The sequence below is a fragment of the Lepus europaeus genome, chromosome 8, assembly GCF_033115175.1.
Source record: "Lepus europaeus isolate LE1 chromosome 8, mLepTim1.pri, whole genome shotgun sequence".
Taxonomy (NCBI): Eukaryota; Metazoa; Chordata; class Mammalia; order Lagomorpha; family Leporidae; genus Lepus; species Lepus europaeus.
The window spans coordinates 69,502,912-69,518,353 of NC_084834.1; the positions used below are offsets into that span (position 1 = coordinate 69,502,912).

General features: G+C 43.7%; 1 protein-coding gene across 4 annotated transcripts in view; it reads right to left on the minus strand.

Moving 5' to 3' along the window:
- SGMS2 (sphingomyelin synthase 2) overlaps positions 1 to 15,442 on the minus strand; it is a 103,893-nt gene that overhangs the window by 21,707 nt on the left and 66,744 nt on the right. Inside the window, exon 1 of one of the 4 annotated variants that reach the window (XM_062199769.1) lies at positions 826 to 845. The exons of the other annotated variants lie outside the window; for them this stretch is intronic. The gene's annotated coding sequence lies outside the window, so the exon portion shown is untranslated. Of the gene's footprint in view, positions 1 to 825; positions 846 to 15,442 lie in introns of those variants that run through there. 4 annotated transcript variants of the gene reach the window in all.

Below are 15,442 nucleotides of genomic sequence, written 5' to 3' on the forward strand. Positions count from 1 at the left end.
AAAAGCAAAACAGAACTATGTTCAGAAATGATGCTTGTTCAATTGTCAACCATCCAAAACAAAAACATACTCAGAGTAAGGAAACCAGTACCAAAGTCATTAGCTTTATAATATATACTCTAGTCAGAGCATAGTTAAAGCTGCTGAGGTTGAGTTTATTCACAAAATATTGAATGGTTTTATCTTGCAATTCTTATCTCTTTTTGAGCCAATGTAGTATAAATAGAAAAATTTTAATATTCAGTTTCCTTAAAATTTCTTTAAATAAAAATCATTGCAACCCCTTCCTCAGACTCCATTACTGTTTGCTAACCATGAAGTCACAATAAGCTGGAACCTGCCCAGAGGACACATCACTCCTTCCTAAGACTCTTAACTTCTCTGTGAAGCTTAAAGAACAAAAAACTCTGGTGAGTCACTGACATGCACTGAGTAACTGTTAACTCTTTCCTCATGTCAAAATAGTCAGTTTTCGATTTTCTTAGGAAAATTTGAAGTCTTACAATGACAGCTTCGAAGAACAGATTCAAAAGCAACACACACAAGATATATTTAAATCGCATTGCCTCAGTGTATCCTTTTAAATCCAGAGATTCACACCGTACTCAAGGGAAGTTGGCAGGCTTCAAAAATCACATAGTGAAACACACACAAAATCTGAACTCTGTCTCATGTGGATAAAAAGCAGAACTCAGGGTCTGAATGACAAAATCATGTGCTACCACTGGCAAGGTAAATTAACAGCTAAAGCATATCCATGCAGCCATCACCATTTCTACCAAAGCGCAGACCCTGGCCCGCAGAGGACCGGCTGGAAGCACTCACCACGACGCGATGGGGAGAGGGCACCGCTGGCGTCTGCTCCACGGGCTCCCAGCGCCACACCATGGCCTCCTTATACTGGCCAGTGCGCCGGCCCCCGCCGTGCTCAATTTAGGAAAGCAGTATTTTAGTCATGCTCCAGAAGCCGGGCACCTGAAGAGGTTTCCAAACCTTGTAATTAGTCCCACCCTGAGCACACTGCACAGATGAAGCCTCTGCATTTTTTAAAGGATTCCCTGTCGGGGCAATTTCAGGGGAAAAAATGAGGAGGAGGAAAGATTCCACATGGTGACAGCTAAGCCTTTATTTAATGAAAGAAAAAGGAAAAAAAAAAAAGTGAAAATGGCACAGTCAACACGTACAAGCAGTTGCAGGCAGATCGGCTCCTCCAAATGTTTATTGTGCACCTAAATGGCCCAGCGTGGTGTGACATGTGGGGGAAACTTAAGAACAGAAAAGCTGACCTGAACATTCGGCCACAGAGCTTACAGTGTGGCTGAAAAGACAGAAGTGGAACAGCAGGCCTACCGAAGACTGACTGCCCTGCTATGCCAGGAAAGAGAGGTGAAGTGTGTGCTAGGGAAGAACTTGGGTCAGTGGTACTGCACCCCCTGCCCACCTGCCAGGATGAGTCCACACACGGCCACTGTCCATTTCCGAGAAAGCAAACGCCAGGGGATTGCTGGCCTGGTGCAGACGGGGGGCCACTGGAGCAGGAAGACTGGCTTAGAGGTCTTGCTGAGAATTTCCATCATCTCACCTTTCTCTTGCTCCTTTGAAAAGCCCCCAGCTGCGACCGCCTTAGGACAGGGAGTCCAAGCCCCTGTGCCCCTCTGGACTCTGACAGATAATCCTCACAGTGCCAGAGCACAGTGTTGTATGAATACATACAAGGAAGAGGTGTCTCAGGAAGACAGGGGTTTTCAACTACAAACTTGCAATACTGGGCATGGGCTGCTTCTGTTGGAGATACCGAAGCCCTGATTCAGCCGTGGCCCATCTCTTTACCAACCCCAGCCCGATCCACTGCTAGCATCTGGCCAAGCTACCGCCCCAATTCCCTTCCACTTCACTCTCGCACATGTGCCCCCCACTGGTGTCATTTGGAAACCTCATTTCACCAGAGGACATAGATGGTCTTTATAAGGTTCTAGAACACAGAATGTAGAACAGAAGAAAATTCAATTACTTTTTTTTTCTTTAAGGTGGAAGCACTCAGCAGCCACCCACCTCATGGGACTACCATGAGGATGAATGAAATCATTAGTCCTGAAAGCTCCGTGCCCTGGGAGTAACAGCACTCTGGGTACAATGCCTGTTTATCGTCATTAGTGGCAGCATTGATATCTTCCTTGGGATTTCATTAAGAAGATTAAATAGAGACAGTACACTCACTTAGTGTCAACTGATCCTGGGACACTAGGTTTGGATCAAGATGATGATTTTGACACACTCGATCTATACCTATCCTTTCCCCCCAGTGTCTGGGAAAGTGACGGAGAGCTCCTCTCAGTGGATGGCAATGCCATTAGTTCATCTGTTCATGCCACCATGCCAGGGCACACAAAGCATATGCTGTATTCCAAACCCTCTAATGTTGCAAAATACTAGAAGCTAACTGAGATGATACTGACAAAGTTAAAAGATCTCTAGAACTCATCTCCTGGAGGAAAATGTAAAACACAGAAACTTCTGGTGCACTAATACAGCCTGGGTTTTCTTTTTTTTTTTTCTTTTTTTGTTTTTTAGAGCACATATGATTTATTCCAGAAGATGAACTTTAAAATCAGAAGGAGATGTACAATTTGGGACATGCTCAATCGGACTTGCCCCAAATGATGGAGTTAGAATCGTGCCAGGGGATTCCAATACAATCCCATCAGGGTGGCATGTACCAATGCCATCTCACTAGTCCAAATGATCAATTTCAGTTCACAATTGATCACACTGATAGGTCTAAGAGTCAAAGGGATCACATAAACAAGACTAGTGTCTGCTAATACTAACTGATAGAATAAAAAAGGGAGAGAACGATCCAACATGGGAAGCAGGATACACAGCAGACTCATAGAATGGCAGATGTCCTAAACAGCACTCTGGCCTCAGAATCAGCACTTAAGGCACTCGGATCTGGCTGAAGAGCCCATGAGAGTATTTTAGGCATGGAAAGCCAAGACACTCTGGCCAAAAAAAACAAAACAAAACAAAACAAAACAAAACAAAAAACCTAAATGAAAGATCTCTTCGAGTGAGATCCCAGTAGAAAGAACGGGTCATCAAAGAAGGAGGTACCTTTCTCTGAAGGGAGGAGAGAACTTCCACTTTGACTATGACCCTGTCGGAATAAGATCGAAGTCAGCGAACTCAAAAGGCTTCCATAGCCTTGGCAACTCATGACTAGAGCCTAGGGAGATTACTGACACCATAAACAAGAATGTCAATTGTTCAATCAACAACAGGAGTCACTGTGTACTTACTCCTCATATAGGATCTCTGTCCTTAATGTGTTGTTCAAAGTGAGTTAATGCTATAACTAGTACTCAAACAGTATTTTACACTTTATGTTCTGTGTGGGTGCAAACTGATGAAATCTTTACTTAATATATACTAAATTGATCTTCTGTATATAAAGATAATTGAAAATGAATCTTGATGTGAATGGAATGGGAGAGAGCAGGAGATGGGAGGGTTGCAGATGGGAGGGAAGTTATGGGGGTGGGGAATGCCATTGTAATCTATAAACTGTACTTTGGAAATTTATATTTACTAAATAAAAGTAAAAAAAAAGAAAATTGTTACAATAAAATATATCCCTCTATGGAAGCATATATAAAAAGAAAATGACAGGATGATCTTTGGAAAGCCAAAAAGGCATTTGATAAAATCCACTTGGGTTTTGTAGGGGTGGGAGGGTGCATACTTGAGAGAAGGAAGAGAAGCACATAGACCTGTACTTTTTCAGTGTCAATACCACAATGTTAGAGGGGCTGGTGCTGTGGCATAGTGCCTGCAGTGCCAGCATCCCATATGGGCGCTGGTTTGAGTCCTGGCTGCTCTACTTCTGATCCAGCTCTCTGTATAGCCTGGGAAAGCAGTAGAAGACGGCCCAAGTCCTTGGGCCCTTCATGTGGGTGACCTGGAAGAAACTCCTGGCTCCTGGCTTTGGATCGGTGCAGCTCTGGCCATTGCGGCAAATTGGGGAGTGAACCAGCAGATTGAAGGCCCTTCTCTTTGCCTCTTCCTTTCAAATAAATAAATCTTTAAAAAAAATCCCAAATGTTAGAGTGTAATCTATGCTCTTATATCCAGCAGAAATTAGTCTACAACTGCTTCCCTTTTGATCCTTAAGTGAATGTTAGGATCTGTCAAATATGAAAATGACACATCCTCAGACATTATCTTGCTTGCTTTACTCCTCCTACTTTTTCCTATTCAATATTCTAGCCAATAAGCCAAGAAACCACCCCCCCAAATAAAAAGAAAAAAAGAAAGAAATGGAGAAGAAATTAAGCAAAAGAGAAATGTATATGTGAAAACATATAACATATACCTAAAAAATACAAAATTCAACTGAAAGGCTATGTTCAATTAAACACACACAGTGCTTCATTACAGAACCAGTAATAAGCAGTGAGAAAGCCTAATAAAAATATGGTCACATGTTTGACCACTGGTAATTGATGTAGCCATTACACCAATGATAAAAATGCCCCCAAACTCTAATAATTAAAAGGAAATGTTTACAACTCACATGAAGGAAGCTATAGAAATAAATTTCAATGAGGATAAAGCTATACTATATTCATAGGAAGTTGAGATGTTATTATATAATTTAGGGTTTGATGTTATCTTATCAATGTGTGAGGCTAGTCATTTTCTCTTAATAATCCCAATTGGACTTTTCCTATAATTTAACAAAATGATGAAAGTTCCTAGGGAACAAAAGTGAGAGTAACAGCTTTGTGCCACTAGATTATATTACATAACTAATAACTAATAAGCAACACTATATGACTAATGGCAATTTTATTGGAATAACGGAACTCAGTTACTCTGCATTTATCCAAAGAAATAAGAAATACTTTTTTCAAAGATTTATTTGAAAGACAGAGTTACATAGAGAGAAGGACACACACACACACACACAAACACAAAAAGAGAGAAAGAGTGTGTGCTAACAGATCTTCCATCAACTGGTTCACTCCCCAAATGGATGGGGTTGGGAGCCAGGAGCTTCATCCATGCCTTCCAAATGGGTGCAGGGGCCCACGTATTCAGGCCGTCTTTACTGTTTTTCTAGGTGCATTAGCAGAGAGCTTGATAGCAAGTGGAGCAGCAGGAGTCAACCAGCACCCATATGGGATGCTGGCGCCACAGATGGTGGCTTAATCCATTGTACCATAATGCTGGCCCCTATCTTGCAATTTTATAGTTACAGTCTCATTACACAATTTCACATAACATTATGAAAACCATGGGGCTGCACTGTGGCATATGGGTTAAGGCGCCGCCTGTAGTATGGGCATTCCCATATGGGCACTGGTTTGAGTTCTAATCCAGCTCCCTGCTAATGCACCTGGGAAAGCAGGGGAAGATGGCCCAAGTACTTGGATGCCTGCACCCACATGGGAGACCCAGAAGAAGCTCCTGGCTCCTGGCTTCGGCCTGGCTCAGCCCCCACCGTTGTGGCTATTTGGGGAGTGAACAAGCCGATGGAAGACCTCTTTCGTTCTCTCTCCCTCTCTGTCTTTAACTCTGCCTTTCAAAAAACAAAAACAAATCTTAAAAAAAAAAAAAAAAAGAAAAGCATAGTTCACTTAATCTTCCTTTCTTAGCTATTAGGTTGTTTCTAATTTTCTCATAAGCAACTGTTGAAAGCATTCTTGGGAGTCAGGGTTGTGGTGTGGTGGGTTGGGTCACTGCCTGTGACACCAGCATCCCATATGGACACCAGATTCGAGTCCTGACTGCTCTGCTTTTGGTCTAGCTCTCTGCTCATGTGCCTAGGAAAGCAGTGGAGAATGGCAAATGTGCACCCACGTGGGAGACCCAGAAGAAGCTCCTGGCTTCCTGCTTCAATTTGGCCCAGCCCTGGCCATTTCAGCCATTTAGGGAGTGAACAAGTGGACAGAAGATCTCTCTCTTTCATTCTGACTTATAAATAAATAAATCTTTTTTTAAAATTACAAGATGGATAAATAATGCAAAAGAGAAATGTAGTATCCAATTAAATAGAAACTTTTATCTGAATAGGAAATGTGGAATCCCAACCACTCATATCCGAGGTTATGGTCCTGTGAATAAAGAAAAATGGGAAAGGGGCTGTGTAACAGATACTCAGGGCTCGAACAAAAAGGTGCAAGTGTGATGGGCCCACTCCTGTGAGTCTCCCACAGCAACTCTGATCACAGAAACTCAGGGACTTCACCTGCAGAGGCCACTGAGAATGATGTGAGTTGGAAAGGAGTTAGAAATGCCTTGTGGGGCTGCTATTGTGGTGCAGCAAGTAAGCCATGGCCTGTTATGCCGGCATCCCATTCGGGTCCTGGTTCAAGTCCCAGCTGCTCCACTTCTGATCCAGCTCCCTGCTAGTGGCCTAGGAAAGCAGCAGATGGGCTAAGTGCTTGGGCCCCGGCACTCATGTGGGAGACAAAGAAGCTCCTGGCTCCTGGCTCCGGCCTGGCCCAACCCCAGCCTTTGTGGCCATTTGAGGAGTGAACCAGTATGGAATATCTCTCTTTCTGTGTATCTTCTCTAACTCTGCCTTTCAAGTGATAAAATGAAAGAGAGAGAGGGAGTGAGGGAGGGAGGAAAGAAAAAAGAAAAAAAGAAATGTTTACAAGATTTGTCAGTCTGCCTGGTTGTGCATCTGAAGTATTTAAGATAAGCTATATTAAATGTGTACATATAGTTTAAAAATTAACTATCAATGTTTATATGTGGTTTTAGTGTTTAAAAGTATTTAATCTGTTAAAAGTAGAAGTCAAACACAAAAATGTGTTCCTACATTTTTAAGTGGGAATTACGAATAAAAGACTTACATACTGAGTGTAAAGTCTTAAGAAAAGCCGGGACTTGAAGCAGAATTTCACTGAATTGGATATCAGTTAAACAAGCAGCTGATAATTCCTTAACAAACACAAACACTTCCTCGGGCTGTAAAAAATGGCTCATTTGTCCCTTTAAAGCTATTAAAACATCAAAATATAGAGTAAAATAATCTAAAATAATCACCAGATAAGAGTTCTCAGCAAATGTTACTGATATGCCAGATACTGTACATGTGTATTACCTAGTTAATCCTCCTAACAACCCTACGAAATATTGTTGGTCCCATTAAAAAAAATAGAGATTAAAAAGTGAGTTGCTTAAGATGAAACAGGTAAGACGTGGCAGAGCCTAGACCTCAGGATGCTATTTGAAGACCTCAGGATGCTGTTCTTAAATGGCACACACCAATTCCAGCACCGTTACAGAGGGTTTCACGTGTCTTTATTTTTGTTCACTTGAAAGGCAGACCGAGAGAGCTAGAGCGAGAGAGATCATTGATCTTCCCAACTGCTGGTTTACTCCGCCTCAAATGTCTGCAACAGTCAGGGTTGGGCCAGGCCGAAGCCAGAAGCTTGGAACTCCATCCAGGGAGTTCCACATGGGTGGCAGGGGCCCACCTACTTGAGCCATCACCTGCTGCCTCCCACAGTGCACATTTGCAGGAAGCTGGATGGGAAGTGGAGGCGGGACTGGATCCCAGGCACTGCCATATGGACTTGGGCCTCCCAAGCAGCGCCTTACCTCTGCCACATCACTCACTCCTGCCATCACATATAAAATTGTCAGCCAGATAGTTGATGAAAAAGATTTCTTTAAAAAAAGAGACACATAGGGCCTATGCTGTGGTGTAGTAGGTTAAGCCCCTGCTTGCACTGGTTCAAATCTCAGCTGCTCCACTTCTGATCCCGCTTCCTGCTCATGGCTTGGGAAAGCAGTTTGAGATGGTCCAAGTCCTTGGGCCCCTGCACCCATGTGGGAGACCTGGAAGAAGCTCCTGGCTCCTGGCTTCAGATCGGCCCAGCTCAGGCCATTATGGCCATTTAGAAAATGAGCCAGAAGATGTCTGTAACTCTGCCTCTCAAATAATTAAATCTTTTTTTTTTTTTTTTTTTTTTTTTGGACAGGCAGTTAGAGAGAGAGAGAGAGACAGAGACAGAGAGAAAGGCCTTCCTTCCACTGGTTCACTCCCCAAATGGCCGCTACGGCCAGTGCTGCGCTGATCCGAAGCCAGGAGCCAGGTGCTTCCTCCTGGTCTCCCATGCGAGTGCAGGGCCCAAGCACTTGGGCCATCCTCCACTGCACTCCCGGGCCACAGCAGAGAGCTGGACTGGAAGAGCGGCAACCAGGACAGAATCCGGTGCCCCAACCGGGACTAGAACCCAGAGTGCCGGCGCCGCAGGTGGAGGATTAGCCAAGTGAGCCACGGCACCCGCCTAAATAATTAAATCTTTAGAAAACAAAAATTAAAAAGAGACACATAAATATATAAAAAACATCCTCTAAACAGCATTATAGGACATTTTTCACTTAGTCTTGGTACTTTTTCAAAAACAATACACTTAATAAAAAATTAATATATAATTTACTCCTCTTGGAGGGAAACAAATAAAGAGACTGTTAACCATTTTTCTATTACCCATATCTGCCATTTAATTAGTTATTCTTACTAATAAAGCCCCATATTGAATTTTTATCATGGGTATATCACTTTATGTGAACAGGATTCAGCTTAGCTAAGAAATCTCAGGATGGGCACTGTGGTGCAGCAAGTTCAGCCACCGGAGTGCCTATAATCACGTCCTGCCTCTGCTTTCAATTCAGCCTTCTGCTAATGGGCACCCTGGGAGTCAGCAGGTGATGGCACAAGCACTTGGGTCCCTGCTAACAACATGGGAGACCTGGATGGAATTCCTGGCTCCTGGTTTTGGTCTGGCCCAGTCCAGTTGTTGTGGTCATTTGCATAGTGAACCAGCAGATGGAAGAGTTCTCTCTATAGCTCTGCCTTTCAAATGAATCTTATTTAAGTAAACTTTTTAGTATTATTTATTTAAAGATTTATTTATTTGAAAGTCAGAGTTACAGAGACAGAGACAGAGAGAGAACTATCCAGTGGTTCACTCCCCAAGTGGTCACAACAGTTGGGGCTGGACTAGGTTTGGCAAAGCCATGAGCTTAATCTGTTTCTCCCATGTGGTTGACAGGGGCCCAAACACTTAGGTCATCTTTTGCTGCTTTTCCCAGATCATTAGCCAGATCAGAAGCAGAGTAGCTAGGTCTCAAACTGGCACCCATATGGGATGTGGCAGCTTTAAGTGCTATGCCACAGTGCCAGCCCCTAAATGACTTTTTTTTTTAAAGAAATCTCAAATGCATGAAAAAATTTTCTTAAAGATACATTAACTTTTTCTCTTTTTTTTGCTTTATTTTTTTTATTAAACTTTTATTTAATGAATATAAATTTCCAAAGCACAGCCCATGTGCCCAATGGCTTCCCCCTCCCAAAACTTCCCTCCCACCCACAACCCTCCCCCCCCACCCCGCTCCCTCTCCCCTTCCAATCACATCATGATTCATTAAGTTTTAGAGCTTTGTTTGTTTGTAAATGGGTAGGTACCAAGATGCCCATAGAGGGTTTTTATATTGTCACTAACTAGGTTCTACATCTTTTTTGGTATGATGAGAATTAAACTAGGGAAGTGGGTAGATTGTAATATCTTTTTTTTTAAACCTTTTTTTTTTTTTTTTAAACAGGCAGGCAGAGTGGACAGTGAGAGAGAGAGACAGAGAGAAAGGTCTTCCTTTTCCGTTGGTTCACCCCTCAATGGCCGCTCTGGTGATGTGCTGCGGCCGGCGCACTGCGCCGATCCAAAGCCAGGAGCCAGGTGCAGGGCCCAAGCACTTGGACCATCCTCTACTGCACTCCCGGGCCACAGCAGAGAGCTGGACTGGAAGAGGAGCAATTGGGACAGAATCCGGCGCCCCGACCGGACTAGAACCCGGTGTGCCTGCGCCACAGGCAGAGGATTAGCCTATTGAGCCGCGGCGCCGGTCAATTGTAATATCTTGATGACACTTTATTTTCAGAATAGTGTGGGAGAGAAGTTCTTAATTTAATTTAAAAGATATCAGTGAAAAACAACTAATGACTGTATTTGTAAACTTGAACTCTGGGGGGAGGCAGGCTTGGGGAGAGAACAGATGTTGTGGTCTCTGGTACTTATTTACCATCCTGTAGTAAGACAGATCGGACGACGTTAATTCTTTAGTCTATGCCCAGTTCTAAGAAATGCAGCTGCTCAAGAGAGATGACAGATCTTAGTGGTTGCCTGGGAACAAGCTGCAAATGGAGAGTGACTGTAAATGGGCTGGAAGTGTTCTCAAATTAAATAGTGATTATGGTCACACCACTGTAAATTTACCAAAAGTCACTTCATTTTACCCTAATCAAACTGAGTTCAAATTTAAGCTGCTATCCCCATTGAGATAAACAGTTTCTTAGGAACTGGGGGCTAGTGCTGTGGCATAGTAGGTTAAGCCTCTGCCTGCAGCGCCGGCAACCCATTTGGGCCCAGTTCGAATCCTGGCTGCTCTACTTCTGATCCAGCTCCCTGCTAATGGCCTGGGAAAGCAGTAGGAGGTAGACCAAGTGCTTGGGCCCTGCACCCACGTGGGAGAGCCAGAATCCCCTGGTTCCTGGCCTTGGATCGGCCCAGCTCCAACCATTGCAGACATTTGGGGAGTGAACCAGAGAATGGAAGCTCTCTCTGTCTCTCCCTTTGTCTATAACTCTGCCTCTCTAATAAATAAATCTTTAAAAAAAAAAAAAAGAAAGAAAAGAAATCCAAAATGTGTCCCATACTCCTTATTAGCTCTCAGGCTCACATATCCTTTTCAAGTACTTCTTTAGTAGTGACTTTGAATTCACACACATCGCTAAGTTTTCTGCAGGAAACATCAAGATCAGGCCAGTGAAAAGCAACTGTTTAAAAAAAGTTGTGTAAATATGCTCTCAAAATAAACTTGTAACCAAGCAACACAAAACAACAAAACAGATACGGTTTCTGAGAATTCACCAAAAATTTACTATGAGTTAGATTAACAGGGGAAAAAAATGTTCTTTTCTCAAGTAAAAAAAAAAAAAGATCATTTAATATTTGTTGAAATGAATGCATACAGACCCAGAGCAAATATTGGCTGTGCAAATCTGGAAACAATAACCTGTGGGACCGGGAGTGTTTCACAAGGAGGGAGGGTGTGAGGTTCGGTGTGCAGCGTATCCAGAGGGCAGTACTCAGCTGTACTGCCTGCGTCTGCCTGGCCCACGTGGCTAGAATGGAGCACCCTCAATAAAGTGTGACTTCGAGAGCGTTCCACAGCACGTTTGGCGTCTTTTTCCTCGATAGTGTCCTAGCTGCTAGTCTTTCTGGACAGTTCTGACCTGATCTGGTCTGATCTGATTGGGAGCTTGGAAACAGAAAACCACAGCACCTGGGTTGTGGGACTGAAGCTCTGCAGTAGGAGGAGAGGAATCTTAAAGGGAGGCAGAGTTCCAGGAGAGACAGTTTAAGGAGCTGGGGCCTGTGAGCATGCGTCTGACAAGTGGGTGAATGAATGACAGATGGAGAGGATGTAGACTCTGTACATCAGGTAGTCAGCTGGAGTGACTCACATGCTGAAGACTGAAAGGGACGCTGAAACCAAGACAAACCAGGCAATATTTTTAAAAATCCTTTAACCTTCCATTCAGATGCATTTCAAATCACAGGTTCTCAACATTAAGGGTGGGAGTGGAGGATATGCCATGCATTTGAGGAGCTTTTCCCAAATGATGGCTTATTTTTGCCCCAAACCCACTTTCCCACCTCCATTCCTGACCCATCTGGGAGAATTTCTTGAAAGTGGGGGCTGGGGGAGTCCCTGGGTAGGCCCTTCCTCCTTTAGCTAGGTGCCTGCAATGGTTAGTACCAAGTTCTTGGCTGATTTCCTACTTCCCACCCCTTTATGGCCAGCCTGCTAGTGAAGCATGATACAACTATGGCCTCACAGAGGTAGCTGGGTTGAAGGCTTGGCTTGACGTTAAAATCCTTATCTGCTGCTGCAGGTGAACAAAGGAAGTCCCTATCTTATAGATTGTCAACGATCTGAACTGTCATTTTGCCAATTCATAAAAAACTGCACAGGAGGGGTATTGGTCACTAGGCTCACCCCATGCAACTGGCATTGCCTGCTCCATGCTACATGCTCAAACGAGAGCAGCTAGTCCTGGTGTGACACGAACACCTCACTGTCTACCTGAGCAACAGCGATAATCTGCTGTTCCTATCTTCCTAGTTCTCCTTCTACACTCCAAACACTTACATGCCCAGAAACTCATTCCCTTAGGTTTTTATGCTAAATATTTTGTGATAGGAGGTTGCACTGATTCCCTATCAAGGAGAGAGATGTCTGAATACTATATTAAAAACCCCTCTTATTTAATATGTTTAAAGGTATTTAAGGTGGACTGGTGCCATGGCGTAGTGAGTTGAGCAGCTGCCTGCGATGCTGGCATCCTGTATGGGCACCAGTTTGTGTCCTGGTTGTTCCACTTCTGATCCAGTTCTATACTCATGGCCTGGGAAAAGCAGCAGAAGATGGCCTAAGTGTATGGGTCCCTGCCACTCATGCAGGAGACCAGGAAGATGCTCTTGCCTTCTGGCTTGGGCCTGGCTTAGCCCCGGCCATTACGGCCGACTGGGGAATGAATCAGTGGATGAAAGCTCTCTCTTTCTCCCTCCCTGTCTCCCCATCTCTCTCTGTAACTCAAAATAAATAAATAAATCTTAAAAAAGAAAAAGGTACTTAGATACTTCGATGGGAACTAATATTTCCTCCTAAGAACAGCGATTGGGACTAAGACAAAGAAAAGCAGAAGCTGACTCTGAGCTTCACAAGGCAGCCACCAAACCACACACCCCTCTCTAGGAGAGCAGAGATCTCTTGCTCAGCCAATGGTAACAGTCAAGGTGGACAGGCTGTGTATCCCCTGGGCCACAACTTTTTTTTTTTTTTGACAGGCAGAGTGGACAGTGAGAGAGAGAGACAGAGAGAAAGGTCTTCCTTTTTGCCATTGGTTCACCCTCCAATGGCCGCCGCGGCCAGCGCACCGCGCTGTTCCGATGGCAGGAGCCAGGTGCTTATCCTGGTCTCCCATGGGGTGCAGGGCCCAAGCACTTGGGCCATCCTCCACTGCACTCCCTGGCCACAGCAGAGAGCTGGCCTGGAAGAGGGGCAACCGGGACAGGATCGGTGCCCTGACCGGGACTAGAACCCGGTGTGCTGGCGCCGCAAGGTGGAGGATTAGCCTATTGAGCCACAGCGCCGGCCACAACAAAACTTTTTTATTAAATTTGGAAGCATAATCTTGTTGCAGAAAAACCAGGATAACAAATAAGGAGGGAAAACCAGAGTCATTCCTTTAAAATAACTTCATACGTCTCTGCTTTAATGTAGTTCCCTTATTCCTTGCCCTTATTATTATTTGACATTCACCTATGGATTTCTCCCTCTACCACTGGTGACCAAACAGTGTGTATGTTTTATGGGATTTCAAAAGAATTGCAGGGAACATCATAAATAGACTACTAAAATGAGTATGTAAAAAGGACTTATTGGAAGGAGGCATTTGGCATAGCAGTTATGACAGCACTTAGAATGGCCACATCTTTTATCTGAGTTGCCAGGGTTCATGTCCCAGCTCTGCTTCCAATTCTATAATGCACGTCCTGCAAGGCAGCAGGAATAACCCAAGTACTAGGGTCCCCATCTCCTATGTGGGAGACCCAGACTGAGTTCCTAGATCCTGGCTTTCTCTGGCCCTGCCCTGGCTGCTGTGGGCATTTGGGGAGTAAATTAACAGATGGAATTGCATACGTGCTCCCTCTTTCTCTTTCCCTTTCAAATAAAGAAATAGACTTCTTCAGACACCACTGCTAACTAGTGCACTCAAAGAGAATATTTCTACTTTGACATTTAAGCAAAACCACCCATAAAGAAGAATCTATAGAAAGGGGTTGAGTAATCCTGCTCTAGTGTGGAAGTAAAGGTAGAGACAAGAGGAGAAACTTCACCAGGCATCTATGGTTAGTGCGTTTGCTGATTACAGCAGAGGGTACATGCTTAAGAGCAGAAAATCAACTTAATCACCAGTGCTGCCATAGAAAGGACACCAAGACATACTTTAAAGCAACTTCCTTATGGAGGTCTAAGGTCTAGGATTGGACATGTTGGTATTTATTTAAAACAAAAAAGGCTACTGGTTATTATATTTGTGCTTAGTGTTCTGTGCCAATAACATGAGTTCTGGAGATGGCTTAATATAGCTTGGAGAGATTTAGAAAAGCACTTCCTGGTAGCAAGAATTAAGCAAAGAGATCTGAATCTCTCCTGAGAAGGAACATTCTAGAATGCACCTACAGCAGGTTATCCCCATCTGCTTGTATCAAATTTGCTGTGTGGTAGAAGGTAATGTGCAGTGGGAGCATGAAGGCTACACAGCCCTTTGCACCTTCCAGTCCTGAGCTTTAGTTTACCTATGTTTCTTGAGGTAGAGCATGGTTTTCAGAAACAGGAAAAGGAAAAGACCATGGATGACTCAGAGAGAAGAGTAAATCCTAAGCTTCTCTTTCTCTTAGGCCAGGCACAAAGATATTCCACATATGAAGTAATAAAACATGTAGCTCACACATCGATGGGTTAGCCTCAGCTTCTGTTAAATAAAAACACAGATGGGGCTGGCATTGTGGTGTAGTGGGTTAAGCCACTACCTGCAATGCTGGCATCTCATATGGGCACTGATTCAAGTCCCGGCTGCTCCACTTCCAATCCAGCTCTCTGCTAATGTGCCTGGGAAAGCAGTGGAAGATGGCTCAAGTCCCTGGGCCCCTGCAACCATGTGGGAGACATGGATGGAGCTTCTGGCTGTTGCCACCATTTGGAGAGTGAACCAGCAGCAGATGGAAGATCTCTCTCTCTCTCTCCCTCTCTCTGTAGCTCTGCCTTTCAAGTAAATAAAATCAACCTTAAAACAAAAACGCATGTCTGAGAATTTTCTAGAACAACTTTCACTGGACTGGCCAAATAAAGCACTGCTCTCCAATCCTATGAGACTGGAAGAAGCGACACCTTCTCTAAAGCTATGAGGGCCACTGTATTAGATGCTTGTTTCCTCTTAGAATTTAAACTGCTCTGCAGTATTTAAAAAAGTAATTATCTCTCAGAAATACTTATTTGATATATGCTTTCACTCTAGGCTTCAGTGACTGGGGTCTACAAATAACCTAATTGTGATCATTTATGTTTTTTAAATTTGGTTCTGTGAAGGGGGACCCAGACTTCACAACCTACTCCAACACTTCACTAAAGGAATGGCAAACAGGAGAGAATAACTTTACAGATTAAATTTACCGAAGAGATTAGAGTTGACTCTAACAGAATGTCACTTTAAACAATTTAAGGAACAAAGGCACCATTAAACTGCTTTGTGAATTATACCTACAAAATGTTTATCCACTGAGTTTTCATTTCTTCT